Source organism: Bos indicus, chromosome 5, assembly GCF_029378745.1.
Source record: "Bos indicus isolate NIAB-ARS_2022 breed Sahiwal x Tharparkar chromosome 5, NIAB-ARS_B.indTharparkar_mat_pri_1.0, whole genome shotgun sequence".
NCBI lineage: Eukaryota > Metazoa > Chordata > Mammalia > Artiodactyla > Bovidae > Bos > Bos indicus.
Window position 1 is genome coordinate 38,210,066 of NC_091764.1, and position 15,886 is coordinate 38,225,951.

At 41.0% G+C, this 15,886-nt stretch overlaps 1 protein-coding gene across 2 annotated transcripts in view; it reads left to right on the forward strand.

The window, feature by feature from the left end:
* PRICKLE1 (prickle planar cell polarity protein 1) overlaps positions 1–15,886 on the forward strand; it is a 112,818-nt gene that overhangs the window by 72,116 nt on the left and 24,816 nt on the right. The gene's annotated exons all lie outside the window — the stretch shown is intronic.

A 15,886-nucleotide genomic window follows, 5' to 3' on the forward strand; every position in this document is an offset into this window, starting at 1 on the left:
TTGTACCATTGTCATGCCCGTTGGAGGAATTCTTTGTTTTACAATGGCAGGGCTCTGAAGAGCCAGCTGATAAGACTTGGGACCCTGGTGTGAAACTGACCCTTTGAACTAGGAAGAATCTTTCAAGATAAGGAAGCCTTGGCGTTTTTATCACACTTTTTATTAGTGCTCTGAATGGAGCAGGTTAGTGTCCTTGCTAGGCAGGTAAATAAAAGTTTTTCAGGCTCTTCAGTAATGGCACAAACTAGGACCCAGGCTCCTTTTTGACAACGAAGCAGACCTTCCAATTGCCTATCTCAATGAAGATTTTTGAGAAATAGCATCAATTTGGGGGATTTACTCAGAACAAAAAGATTAATTGTACCAGGAGTAAAATGCAAATGAAACTCAAAAGACTTTTTCAAGAAAAATGTTAAGTTTCTGACTAAGAAGTGATCTTGATTATCTTTCAGACCAAATGGCATGCATAATTTTTCTTCATAAAGGTCATTGGTAGAACAGAAAGTAGAAAAATTGGCTCCATGGTAATCGTTTTTGAATTTACATTTTAATATCCTGAATGTTCCACATCTCAGATATTCTCCTGAAATGAACGGTACTCATCATTCTGGCATTAAGTCACTCAACAAACCTTTGTCAGTCCTGATGGTGTGACAGGCCTGTTTTTTGGGGCAGCATTGAGCAAGGCAGTCTTGCTTTCCATCTACACGAGTCTTCCAGCCCAACAGAGACCCCATCATCACACAAATGACTGAAGAGTGAACTGAAGGTTGTAGGGAACTGACAGGTGCTGTGGCAATTCTTCTTCGGTCCTTCCTTTAGCACTTTATTTTGGGGGATGCTTTAAAGGAAGAATCTCATTTCCCCTTTTTAACAGTTCTTTGAGAGTTTGTGTTTCATGTCTGAGTTTGCTTTCCAACTTTTCCTTCAAGTTAGCCTGAATGCATCTCAGATGGTTTCCCAGAATAGAACTTTCCATTCAGACTAAGGAGCTGCAGATGAGATGGCGAATTCAGGGTACGTGCCTGGGAACTTTCATTGGAAGCTTTATACTGCCTAAACCCCAGAGAGATGAGGGTCTGTGTGGCTGCCCAGGTGATCAGGCTCATCAATGTGCATGGGCTCCTCTGTCTGGCTGCTATCCTCCCCAGGACAACAAGTCTACTCCACCACCCTGGGGTGTGGCAACAAATGTTAAGACAGCCTTTGGTTAAAATGGCCCTTGTGTATACAGCCGACCTCTATTCCTGGACGGTTTCCTAGACGGAAGAAATCAAAGAGTTAGAGGATTTCACAGCTATGAGACCTTAAAGATCATCTACCATTTTGTGGATGAGAAACTGAGGCCCAGAGAGTAAAGGTCTTCCAGCCAGTTACTGGCAGAAGCAGGACCACTATGACAAGCTCTGCCCTCCCCTCCATCCGATACCCAGAGTGCAGCTCCACCGCACCACCCCCCAGGACCCCGAGAGTGCACTCCATCCATCTCCATCTCGCCTTTTCATTCTCACCACTTCCAGGACCTTTCTGCCCATCTGTGTTTGAAGTCATGCAGTTGTGAGCTATTTCCCACATTTGACCTAACCCAAATGTCTCTCCATGTTGTTTTTCCTTTAAACAAGCAACTAACTAATAATGCTATTTATATAGCTCTCTAAGTAATAAACGAAACTCTAAAGAATAAAGCCATTTATGCAACAGTTCTTTATCAATGAATTCCGTTGATGAATTTCTAATTTGGTATATGTTATATACCCGTGTATAAAACTGTTTAGACCAGACCAATAAAGGTTATCCTAAAAACTGCAGTACGGATTTACAGATTTATTACCACTTGCCTTTTTTTCCCTCTCAAACAGTAGCTCATTTGTGGGAATTACATTACATATAATGTTCAGGCATACTTCAGTTTTTAGCCGAAAAAGTCCATGGTACAGGATAATCTAACAGGAAAGTACATTGTGCTAAGATTATTGCCATATAATAAAGTTCTTAGTGCCCTTAAGCTGCATGAGTGTGGAGGATCCTTTATAAAAATACTTACTCTAGGAGAAATATTCCGCCCCCTTCCCCTTTTCCTGTTCCCTGCTTCCTCTACAGAGCCACTTCTTCATGCTTTTCATTTTCTGCTCTAACCATTACAAAACGAGGATGAGTATCTTTTCATGATTTTTGAAAAAAATGTAAAAGCAGTGTTCTCAAGTTGTCATTAAAATATATTTTCACTTTTGTTTATTTATACAGTTAACTTTTGTAAAACCCCAAAGTGACAAATTGATAGATGAATTCAAATAAGATTGACGTAATTGCATTTCACATCCTGATAAAAATCACAGAGGAACAGGAGTTGTAATCCTATCCTACTCTATGTCCTCAGATATGTATTTATCTTGTTCTCTGGCTAATGAGGAAAAATTAATCCTGTCAATACTGTGATTCAGCCTGGTGATAAGCTTCTATGTCATCTGTCACATGACTAGCTGTGGTCATCTTCTGTTTCCCTGCATTAAGTCAACACAGATGTTTTGGCTTTGGAAATGTCCATCAACTTCATTTAGGTTCTGCTGTCTGCTCAGTGCAGTGCAGCCTTCATTGATGGTGTAATGGGGATTGGAGGTTAGTTCCTCCCCAAGAGTTCTTTCTTACCATAATAATAACTGGAGGGGAAAAAATCTTCCATGCAATAAAACAAATTAGAAGACTAAACAGGAAAAAACCTGGTGTGAGAAGGAAAAGAAAATATTAATACTATAACAGAGAAGAGCAAGTGATATAGTTGTCATTTATTGTCATTTATTGTCATTTTGGAACAACAGCAAGTTGTGGGCTCAGTTCAGTTCAGTTCAGTCGCTCAGTCGTGTCTGACTCTTTGCGACCCCATGAATTGCAGCACACCAGGCCTCCCGGTCCATAACCAACTCCTGGAGTTCACTCAGACTCATGTCCATTGAGTCGGTGATGCCATCCAGCCATCTCATCCTCTGTCATCCCCTCTTCCTCCTGCCCCCACTCCCTCCCAGCATCAGAGTCTTTTCCAATGAGTCAACTCTTCGCATGAGGTGGCCAAAGTACTGGAGTTTCAGCTTTAGCATCATTCCTTCCAAAGAACACCCAGGGCTGATCTCCTTTAGAATGGACTGGTTGGATCTCCTTGCAGTCCAAGGGACTCTCAAGAGTCTTCTCCAACACCACAGTTCAAAAGCATCAATTCTTTGGCGCTCAGCTTTCTTCACAGTCCAACTCTCACATCCATACATGACTACTGGAAAAACCATAGCCTTGACTAGACGGACCTTTGTTGGCAAAGTCATATCTCTGCTTTTGAATATGCTATCTAGATTGGTCATAACTTTTCTTCCAAGGAGTAAGCGTGTTTTAATTTCATGGCTGCAGTCACCATCTGCAGTGATTTTGGAGCCCCAAAAAACAACGTCTGACACTGTTTCCACTGTTTCCCAATCTATTTGCCATGAAATGATGGGACCAAATGTCATGATCTTAGTTTTCTGAATGTTGAGCTTTAAGCCAACTTTTTCACTCTCCTCTTTCACTTTCATCAAGAGGCTTTTTAGTTCCTCTTCACTTTCTGCCATAAGTTGTAGGCTAGGGGAAGCCTTTTCTATCCTCTGGTTCAAACACCTTCTGGCTTATGTCTATGAAAGTCACGTGATTTATTGTTTTTCTGCTTTGTCTACACACACCTTGATCTTTTTTCTTTTCCCCTGGCTGTGCTGGATCTTCGTTGCTGCTCTTGGGCTTTCTTAAGCTGTGGCATGCAGGGCTACTCTGTAGCTGCAGTTGTGCGTGCTTCTCATTGTGGTGCGTTCTCTCGTTGCAGAGCATGGGCTCCGGGTGCACAGGCTTCAGTAGTTGCTCCGCTGAATGTGGGATCTTCCCAGAACAGGGATCCAACCTGTGTCCCCTACATTGGCAGGCAGATTCGTAACCACTGGACCAGGGGAAGTCCCACCTTGATCTTCTTAGTATTTTCAGTAAATATCCCCTGACCCCTGAAATGACATGTCATCTGCTTGCTTTGTGTCCACAATTCTGGGAAGCTAAAGAACACTCAGAACCCAGGGCAACAGCAGATGCCCAGCAGCCTTCAAGTTTCAGCAATCTTACCCAGCAGGACAGCCATTACTTTAAATCAGTGGGAGCAGCACTTGCCTCAGAAGCATCCTGTAAATGGAGCCTTTGCAGAGGAAATGTGCTGAAATGACAGAAACTGTGCATAATTAAAATTAAGCAGTGCATGGCCCCCAATTTAATTTAAATTTAAATTTAATGGGTTTAAATGTTAGGTATTCAATGGCTCTAATTTCTACAGTTCTCATTTCATGCTTTTTTAAAAACCTATTCTAACAATTCATGAGAAAACTTTGAAAACTATGTTTTAATGATGTTGTGGATTAAAACCAGCACCACAAAGCCACATCCAAAGAATAATTTCACCTAATATGACAAAAGAGAAGTTCACTTTCACTTGAGCAAGATATCTTAACCAAGAGAGTTCAGATCCCCAAAATGACATCTATCCCTTTAGAACTTTTCATGAAAGAGATCTGGGATTTACTTATGAGCATGCATGCTTCATAAGCAATATTGAAGACCTTGGAGTGTCTGGGTAGAATTTTGCTTTGACCAGCTACTCAATGAAAACTTGAAGTAGCTCTTCTTTCTCCTCACACAAATTTATCACTGTCTTAGGAGAGCTAGTAACCAAAGTGAATTGTGTCTATAGACCAATGCACGGTTCCTAAACCCAGTTAGAAATTGCAGTTATCTAGGAAAACTGCATGAAATGTAAATTTCTGGCTCCTAACTCAGACTTCTTTTTAAAATTTTATTTCTTGTTGGCCTTGGTGGGTCTTCTTTGCTGCACAGGCATTCTCTAGTTGCAGCCAGCGGGGGCTACTCTCCACTTGCGGTGTCCATGGGCTTCTGATTGCAGTGGCTTCTGTTGTTGCAGAGCACAGCTCCAGGGCACTTGGGCTTCTGCGGCATGAGGGCTCAGTAATTGCAGCTCCCAGGCTCAACAGTTGTGGTGCAAGGGCTTAGTTGCTCCGTGACACGTGGGATGTTTCCAGACCAGGGATTGAACCCATCTCCTGCATTGGCAGGAGGGCTCCTTAGCACTGAGCCACCAGGGACGCCCTTAACTCAGACTTATTGAATTAAAATCTATGGGGATGTGGTTCAGGCATCTATATGTTTTTAGACTTTCCAGGTGATTCTTTTCTTTTGACTGCACGGGGTCTTTGTTGCAGTGTGTTGTGGAATGTCGCAGCGTGGCTTCTCTTGTTGGGGAGCACAGGTTCTAGAGCACGCGGACTCAGTAGTTGTGGAGTGTTAGCTACTCTAGTTGTGGCAGCTCCAAGGTTTAGTTGTCCCAAGGCATGTGGGATCTTAGTTCCCCAGTCAGGAACTGAACCTGAGTCCGCCGCATTGAAAGGCAGAATCGTAACCACTGGACCGCTGGATAAGTCCCTCTCTGGTGGGAGGGAATCAGTGTAAGTGATTCTTACACTGACAACCGGTGCAGCATCAGTTGCTCTTGGCTAACTGTTATTAGGGACAGTGCCCATCCATAATATCTAAGAGCAACTTCTTACCCCATTGTACAACTAGAATTTTTAAATTTCATTTAATAGACACTTTTGGAGTATCTCTGCAGGACAAAACAATTTTGCCTTCACTGGGAATTACTGGCCCGTAGCCTGTAAAACACAGAAGCCCTCATCCATCTGACTGAGTGGATACATGGTCAAGGAGTGGGCCCTTGGTGGTCGTGTTGGATTTCAACCCCAGCCCTGGGAGGGGGCCATTTTTTAACCTCACAGACTGAGGAGCCACAAAGCCCTGTCTGCAGGAGGGTAAGCACAAAGTGTTAAACCAGAAAGAAGCAGACAGAAGACTAGAGGAAGAAAGGATTCTGTCTCAGTTTCTGAGTGTTTCTCTTTCTGAACTGTGGTCATTTTCTGAAGCTCAGCTACAGTCCTGCTGTGTGTTGCCTGAGACACAGGCCTATGTCTCCGTCTGTTAAATGATCACTCCCCACCCTTTTTCTCCTTAAATTAGTCTGGTTTCTGTTACTTACAAAATAGTCCTGTTACAAACCTCATTATTTCAACTCAACCCAGTTTGCATAACACAGTTCCCTGATGTATTTAGCACGCTTGGATGCCACCACAAGGGAGAAGAAGGAGCCCACCTGTGGAATCAGTCCAGGGTGACCCCATTCAGGTTTTCTGCCCAGATGTGCCCATTTTGGAGGCAAATACACTTTTGTTCATTGTCAGGACATTCTCTTTTCAAGACCCTTGAATTATATAGCTAATAGTTCCCTGTACTCTGCCCACCAGATTTCCCTGAACAAGAGGTTTCCTTCCTGGCTCCACTCCCAGGACTCCTGTCCAGGAGACACACCCCTGAGCTTTCTCTGGCTCTATTTTCAGAAAACTGCCTTTAGCTTCTAACATGCCCTGCTTTTTAAGCACCCTCGTTATTTTTTTTTCCTTGGACCCCACTTTTCTTCACCTCTCATTTCCCCTTTTTAAAAACCATCAGCAGATTTTAATTCGTGTGTGATTTTTGTGAGGAAATGGGATTTTGTTTGTTTTTGCCACAGATGCAAAATTTAAACTAAATATTTGTCTCAAACCTCTTTTCCCCAAGAATCTCTTTTGTCACTTAATTAAATAACCAAGACCCCTTTTTGAATTGCATGCAGCTTGATGATGGGAGGACCACAGGGAGGGACTTTGGAGGCTATAGGAACCTCACACTTGACCTAGGCTTCGTCCCTTTATCATGCGAATTGAGTTAGGGAAGGAAGAAGGTGTGGGGATAAAGATTTCCACAGCTGAGAATTACCCCAGAGGCAGGGAATATTCTGATGAGAATTTATTTGGGACATTTGTGTTTCCTATGACAGTAAGACCTAGAAGAAAAACCAGCTTCATAATTTGTTACTTTTTTTTTTTTTCGGTTGGATGGTGCTTTCCTTACAACAGATATTGAAGTCTGTGGTCCTTAATTGTGTTTTGTGTTCAAGTTCCATGGAAGAGCTCTAAATGGAACATCTCATGATTTTGTAAGGTCTGTGCTCTTTTCCATGGTTACTTTAGTTAAGATCTGTATCATGATAGTCCATTTGGGAAAATTCCAGGGATTTTAGTGTGTGTCTTAATTTCTTTACTACCCAGAATGGCAAAGAATCCATCCCCTTGTGTAAAATGAGTGTGAGGAACGTCTGGGCATGCTCATCCAGGTGGGAGTCACTAAGCCCGAGACTGTTCTAGATAAGTAACAGGTGTGAGGTGTTGTCACAAGGCTCTTCTCTTTGACAGCTGAATTGAGCCATAAAATTTTTGAATAATTTATGCAAGTTTCCAGGATTCAGAAAGAGCTAGTGTCGATTTCACAAGGAAATCCTTACAGTTAATTTTGTGTGTGTGTGTCGCTTATCTTTGGCTGAGGTGAAAATATTCAGATTTCCCTATAAGTCAAAATTAATTTTGTAAACTATTATCCATGGTCTTAGCATCTTCTTTTCGCTTTTCAGTAAAATCAGAGTTTATCACAATCATATGTTTTAATTTATATTTTAAAATATTACAAGATGGCCAAGACTTAGTTTAAGAAACCTTTAAAACATCTTTAATTTTGGTGAACTGGTAAGTTTGAATACTCTTTTTTTTTGTAAGCTGAATTTTTCCTCCTCCTCCTCAAAAAAAAAAGGAAAGCAAGGCAACATGTGGTTTGTTACATTCATGGCTCTTCTTAGCCTGTTTTGCATTAGGAGGTTATGGAAACCCAAGACTGAAAGCTCCATAAAGCAAACCTTACAGTGAAGAAAAGAAATAGAGAAAAGAGACATCTGAAACTTGGCCGTTTTTCCCCATCTGCCCTAGAAATACATTCCAGTATGAAATGTGGGTCCCTGATAGTTGGCAGTATAAAGGAGCAGAAAGGCAAATACTTAAAAAAAAAAATCATACCTATTCAGTACCTTGAGTAAGTAGCCTCTATATTTTCCCTTTAAGAACTATCTAAAACAAAACTATCTGGGAAAGAACAGATCTGTAAATGTCCAGTCACTCCCCAGCCATTCTTTAACTATCAGTTCCTCCCCTACTCAAAACAAAAACTGCCACCAAGAGTCTACCCAGTGAGTGTCATAGCTGCCACTCTTGCCGGCTGGCCTCTGAGAGTGACATGGCAGAGGCCCTAGCCCACTTTTCCTACTTTGTCCCAGTGCTGTTAATGGTGACAGTAAATGTTTTTCCTCACAGTGCACAGAAAATTTGCTGCCTAGTTAACACACTAGAGGTCGCTTTAAATTATTTTTCCCCTAATAATTTCACTACAAGTGAAATTGCTTATTACGCAGCATCAGCAACAAAATGCCCAGATGTTCCTATTACAGGCTTTCAAGGATCCCAAATATTTATGTATATGAACGTCATATTTATTCTCCCTAAGAATTCTCTTAATTAGGCATGAGAAATATTTTCCTATAGAGTGACAAGCATTTTTTTGTAGATTTTAATTGTCTGTGAAAAAACCATGCTGCGCTTCATAAAAGGTGTTCTTAGGAATCAGATAGTTGTATGTTCAGAAAAGTCATTATAAAATAGATTCTTGGAAAGACAAGAAGATGATTAGAAATGTTACTTGTGTAGGAACTGGCCCTCCTCTTCTATCTTTTGAATGGTGACTCCATTTGAAGAGGTTATCTACCCATGTCACTGGATTATTTCCAAAAATTTTTGACTCTTTAGATCCTAAAAGCATGATAAGTCATAAAACTATTTTTCTAATGATATTTTCAGTCTTCACTAAGTTGCTCCCCGCTCCCAAACATACCTTTCCAAAAGGTGGAGAGAAGCATTTCAGAGATTCCTGGAATCTTGTTAGAACCTATTGAAAGAGAAGCTAAAGACTTTAGAAATGGTCAGTAATGGAAATGAGGTTTGGTCTATTGTGTTAGCAGCAATGCAGTCAGTAATCTTAGTCTGTGTTAAGTAAAAAATGTGTGTCCTTCTGTAAGAAGCAGATTGTCTGTACAAGCCTGCTTATATTATATGGTATTATATGAGTGATATTATATGAGTCTTAATAGTTTCTATTATTTGAGCTCATCTGCAACAAATTTTTGTTGGGGGACATTTTGGCAATTACAATCACCAAGAAATGCTGCCAGACTATTAATTCTATTGTCTTTTTTTTTTTTTTTTCCTTTTTATTCATTTGCTGTAACTGAACTGAAGGACCTTAGTAAAACAACAATAATAATGTATTATGGTCCTGGGAGTTGAGCTGTAATCAATTTTGTCTGACAGGCTTATTAATGGCTGCATTATTACTGCAGTGCCTTTTTGCCTTCAGGATGTCATGTGAGATGCGTTCAGATGAATGGGTCACACATAAGCTACAAACCAAACCATTCTCGTGGTTTTGCCCTTTGTTCAGCATAATCTGCCTCTAAATCGAGGAGCTGATGGTTGGGCTCCATCTGAGAGTGATACCCTTACTTGAGTAAGAGCTTAGCACACCCTGATACTCTAATGATGAATAGTTGCATCAGAGCAACTGTTATATGAATGATCTTCAGATACAGGCCAGTTTTGTTGTATTTGGACAATAAATGACTTTGTATCTATAGAAGTTAAAAATGCAGTGAAACTGCTTCCAAAAGCTCAGTGTCTCAGTTTTCTGAGGACCCCCAGGATTGGGGGCTGTGGGTGATGCCCCTCCTTTGAACTGTGCAGCATTTCTGTCCTAGAGGTCAGGGTAGCCAGTGTGTTGTCACTGAGTGCATTGCTTCATTTCTAGATGAAATAATGTGGCATGAACCTTCTAGAATTATCCTTCCTACTTCCTGGTGATATCGCTGAGTCACCAGTTGGGGCAAGCAAAGCATGTTATTTTGCCATTTGTAAGAAGCTCTGCTTTAAAAGCAAATAACCTAGTGGTTGAAGACCATGGGCTTCGATGTCAGACCTGGTTCTGAATCCAGGCTCTTGCACTAATTAGCTGATGATTAGATGATGGAGCAACTTACATGTCTCATTTGTAAAATGAGGAATATAAGGAATATAAAATAAGGAATATAACATGCCTTATCATGTTATTAGAATTTTTTTTTAATGTACAGGATTTAACACAAGGCCTAGCCTACAAGTACTCCAGATATTATAGCTACATGATAGTAATAATGATAGTGATGGAGTTTCACTTGGCATTATTATATTCTTAGCGTGTCACCAAATAAAATGCAGTAACATGCTATATGTTCAAGATGATGCACAATTCTAATGCATACTTGACCCCTCATTCTGTGCTGATGCCACCCCTGTCTTTAGGTCACTGCATGTTCAGTGAAAGGAAGGCCATGTGTCAGGTACACGATGGCTTGCTGTGAGACAGCGTCCTCTTTCCTCAAAGGATACTAGGATGCTCGTTACATCCAGATCCACCCAGACTGCACTTTTATCCTCACAGACAGCTTCCTCACCATGATCATCATGGGATCATATCACTGCATTTTGTTTGAGAAAGCTCTTTTAAGGAACCAGAAATACCAGAAGGTCTGTTTCTCAAAATACGTCTTTTCCAATCACTAATATTAAGCAAAATAGTGACTGTAGCCCATCCTTATTGGTGTAACTGCCAAGTGGAAAGTTTGAGTTTCTGGGTTGTCCCAAAGCTCTGTGCACAGAGGAAGAGAAGCTATCTGTTGAGTTAAAAGAAAAAAAAATTCTATTTGAGAAAGAAAATAGGCGGTAATTTTGGTGGAGGGACTGGTCTAAATAAGATGGGGGTCCTGGGGCTAATGGAGAGTCTTGGAGGAATGGAAATGCAGCATAGAAACCTCTGGTGTAATGGGACCTCAGGGAACATTCCTGGACCCATCCCAAATGAAGTCCTGAAGTAAGAGTCAGCCAGGCAGATAAAAATGTGTGGCTAGACAGTTGCACATAGAGGAAACAGCAGGATTAGACAAAGGGTCATGAAACAACATGATATGCTTGGAAACCACAAGTTCTGGAGCCAGAGGTGAGATATGACAAGTGATAGAGATACAGTTGGAGGGATCAATGGGGGCTGGAAATGAAGGACCTTCATTTATCCCATGGAGGTGCCAGGAAAACTGAAGAAGGGATTTTTAAAGTAGAAGAATGATATAGGTTTATAGTGCTCAAGTGAGGGAAAATGGGTATGTAGGGAAGAGAAGCCCTCGAGGCTTGGCTGCTGTAGCATCCTAGGATGGGGGACAGGGTGAGATAGAAAATGAAAAAGATGCAAAGATCCAGTAAGTCCCTGAATGAGGGCAGGCAAGAAGAAGGGCACTTGGTGAAGGAGGCGCCTGTGATGGTCAGGTGTCTGGCTTACTGGGGGTACTGGCGGTAGGTACCATAAACAGACCAGGAAGAGAGGAGGAAGGAGGATTATTGGTCTGGAGGTGGGTGGAGCATATCATTTAGTAATTTGAGCTTGCTAAAGAGATTTCACTTTAGCCAATTGGTTTAAGTTCATTTCAGATCCTATATGCTAAAAAGAATAACGTAAAAGATAAATTTTATGAGGTTCCTTTAAATATTAAAACTAGAGAGTTGAACACTAAATTAGTTGACTCACTTTTTTCCAAATAAAAATAGAGAAAACAAAATCAATGGATTGTTAATTGAGATAATATAAGAGTGCTTAACAAGGTCTGGAACCAGTCACTGAGCATTCAGCAAATATTCACAGAGAAAACTCTATGTAGCAGGCAAAGTACCTAAGGGGGTAGGCCTGAGTATCTAAGCACTTGGGATAGATTCATTGCTAAACAAAATAGGCAATATCGCTTCCCTTAGCCCGTCTATAATTCAATGCAGGTACAATGCTGAAGAGATGAGTACTCCAAGCATAAAAGACAAAGGAAATATTAAAAGTAACTTTCATCAAAAGATAGTTACTTACCTAGAGCTATGTGATTTGATCCAATATAACAATTGGAATTCCAACTCCTGGCCCTGGCCCAACCTGGGATAGCTGGTAAACCAGTCCCCACTACAAAATCACCTTGTGTAAATTCCCACAGTTCCAGAAGGGGACTTGGTATCTTAGATAAGATAAAGAAACTACAGAAAGCTTGGCTGACCTTTTGTTTTTGGCAAGAGGCTGCTTGAAATAATTCTTTGCGGACACCTCTGTAAGAACGTTATTGTACATGGCAGTTGTTAAAAGCTGGCCCACCCTCATTGGCCCAGATATTTCCTTGTGGAGAATCAACCGTCTTAGGTAGTGGAGAGTTTAAATAGCATGAAAAATACAAAGGTGAGCTAAATAGCTTTGAGTGTGTAGTTCATGAAGCAAAGCAGCAAATACTCTATAATTTTAATTTTTAAGACAAAGCAGTATTTATTATTTACATGTTTTGCACAGAATACAAACTGCAAGATTGCAGAGCTCACCTAACACACCAAGTTTCCACTTTTTGTTTCATCTCTGCAGCAGGCTTGGCTGGGTTATTCTACATAATCTTCCAACCTTAGAGTCATGTACCTGTTTCCTTCCATAATGAATGACCCTGAGCTCTAACACTGGAGGATGCCAATGCTGTATTTTAAGAATGGATTCCAACAGGAAGATAAAGTTTGAACTTAGAAACGTAAATATCAACACTTTGGGTTACCTTGAGATTATCTTCCATGGACAGTGAAAAATATCTGCAGTTTCAAGCTGGAGCTCTCATATCAGGGCTAACTTGTTGATTGTCTTTCCAGGAAACCATGGGAATGCTGACTTAAGAAATGGTGGCCCCCATCTGCCAGTTCTCAAAGTCCATGCTGGGCCATCACAGCCCAGTCTCTCCGCCCTCAGACACACTGCCCTTGACTCCTGGAAAGGCTTTCAGGCTCTTTCCATCTGGTTTCCCTGCACTGCTGTCTCTGCCCTCCCTCTAATGAGGGCAAAGACACAGTCATTTCGCTCTTCTTGAAGCCTCTGTGACTCCCTGTAGCCCTTGGAATAGCTGAACAGCCCTGGCACACGCAGCCATTTAGAGTCTGGACCTACCTCCCGGCTGTGCTCTGCCACATCACTGTGGGTTTTCTAAGGGCAGCTCACTCTTTTGGCCCTCAAGCTTTGACGGGCCCAACTGGGCCTTGGTTCCTACTCCCAACTCCACTGATTACCCTGATCAACTACTTCAAATCCTTTCAGGCCCAGCTCAGATGTCACCCCACTTTCCTAGATTCTCACCTTCTAACCAGAATTGATCGATCAACGTTTCCTCTTACTCTTATATTAGAATTTTAACCATACCTCAACTTTAGTATAATCACAACATACCATGGTTTCTTATGTGTTTTGGAAAATTAGAACAATTGGTAATTTTCCCTACTCATCTTGTGTGTTTTCCTATGCCTTCTATTTTATCAAGATATAAATAGAATATGAAATTTAAATTAGACCTAAACCCTCCCCTTAAGGACTTCATATTTAAATATCATATTCTATGAAGTCCTTAAGGGGAGGGTTTAGGTCTAACAGAGCTGCGCTGAATTAAATATCTTTTGATTCAACCAAAGAATCTATCAATAAATCAATGGATGAATTTATGAAGCATCGGCCTGGAACAACAGGCAGCTCTTGTTCCAGTATGTCTGGCTCCATGGAAATTTGGGACTGATGACTGCAGCAGAGGTTTCACCCTTGAAGTTTGTGACTGAGCAGAAGATAGCACAGGGAGGAATTATGTATTCATATATCTTTCTGTATCAACTAATAACAATTCAAGAAATCATTTTATGCTTGTGAGCGTTTCTTCCTTATATTAATATTGTAGAATATTTTCTTTAAGTTTCTTAAACCATTTTTATAAAGGTTTTATATGAGCATTTTGAAAAAAAAAAAGGTTGTAAATAGTGTGAAGATACAAAGGTACAATTATTTTACAAATAGACAGTTGACCCTTGAACAACACAGGTTTGAACTACACAGGTCCACTTACCCTTGACAGTTTTTCAGTAGTAAATGCTAAGTGCTGCACTGTCTGTGAATCTTCGGATGCAGAGGAACCAAGGAGAGGGGGTTATACACAGATTCACCCCACCTTGCTCAAGGGTCAACTGTAAGTTCAAAAGTCAAAGTTTCCATCTGCCTTTCTCTAGAAATCATATCAATGGTTCAGTAATTATATTCCTCTAAATAGTTTTGCTATGCATACCTTAGCCAATATATTATTAGCTATAATAATGTGATCATACTATGTATTGGGATTTGCATCTCAATATTATCCTGAATAACTTTCCGTGTATAGATCTCTCAGTATTTGTTTGAATAACTTTGTTTATAGCTGTGCTGGGTCTTCATTGCTGCGACGGCTTCTCTCTAGTTGTGGCGGGCCAGCGCCTCTGTTTAGTTTCGGTGCTCAGGCTTCTCGCTTCGATGGCTTCTCGTATTGTGGAACATGCATGGGCTGTAGGGCACTCATGCTCCGGTAGTTGCGGCTTCCGGGGTCTTGAACACAGGTTTAGTCATGGCACGTGGCTTAGTTGCCCTCCGACACGTGGGAGCCTCCCACACCAGGAACAGAACCTGTTCTCCTGCACTGGTAGGCAGATTCTTCACCACTTAGCCACCAGGGAAGCCCCCTAGATGTCTCAATATTGATTGGAGGATTTATTCTTTATTTCTTAACATGTTGGCGGTTTTTCAGCAATGAAATCTTAAGTATGTTGTATTAAACCACAGATCTATAGGAATAGAGAAAGTTGAAAAACTTAAGGAAGGTTTAAGTTCTTAAGGAATACAGGTTTAATTATCTGTCCATGGAAAGAGACATTTCCTGGACTGGGAAAGGGCTGTTTCAGAGCAGTAGAGAGTGAGTGGTGGGTTTTTACTAGAAGTCATAACTCTGAGCGAGAGTCAAATGGAAGGACCTGATCCTATTATATTCTTCCACCCAGCCTGGGCTATAGACTCAAGACACCTGCCTGTTATTAGTGTCACAACCAGCTATCAAATTTTAAGAGACTCAAAAAATATTAGAACTGGTGGAGTCTCTGGAAGCATCTAGTTTGAGATGGTGAAGCCTGAGTTCTAATACCTCAGGCTAATACCTTAGAGAAGTGATTTGTCCCTGAGCCTAGTAACTGACGGAGAATAGACTTTAAATTCTCCTAACATCAAACCCAGTGCATCGAGATATTTTGCAGGGAGGATTTACCTTACTCTCAAAGGAGTTAGGAGTTGGGGGAGGGGATGGCTGGCTAGGAGGATTGGAGTAGTAAATCTAAAGAGGGACTGGGTGTAGAAAATGTTAAAGAACCAGTGCTCTCTAATCACATTGCTTTAAATATAATCAAAGGCGGAAAGAAAGTAATTGGAGACCTAGAGAAACTGCAACCTATTATAAAACAACATCCAGCCTATTAACTCTCGGAAGAGCTGATACTGCCTTCAGGCCCTTCCCTGGGGCTGTTGAGGACTCAGCTGACCCTAGAATTTGCAGGTGTTCAGTTAGCCATCAGGATATACTGCCCAATCAGAGATACAACACAAATGTTAGAGTTAAAAAGAAGGTAAAACACTTTACATAAACATTTAGTGGTAACAACTTTGGTAACAGACTTGAAGAATTACGATTATAATTGTTTTTCTGGATCTCGGTTTTTTTTCTGGACAAGATGTGGGATCCTACGGATTGTTGTCAACTCTAGCATTGTCTGACTCTATGATTTATTTTTTGAGCTATTTTCATTAGAAATTGCATCCAACATTACAGGTGTTGTGATTCTTTTAGTTACCTATCTCTACACTGTCAGAACTACCCAATTGTTGTCCTGAAAACTATCACCCTACTGAACATTTCCTATGCCAACCGCCC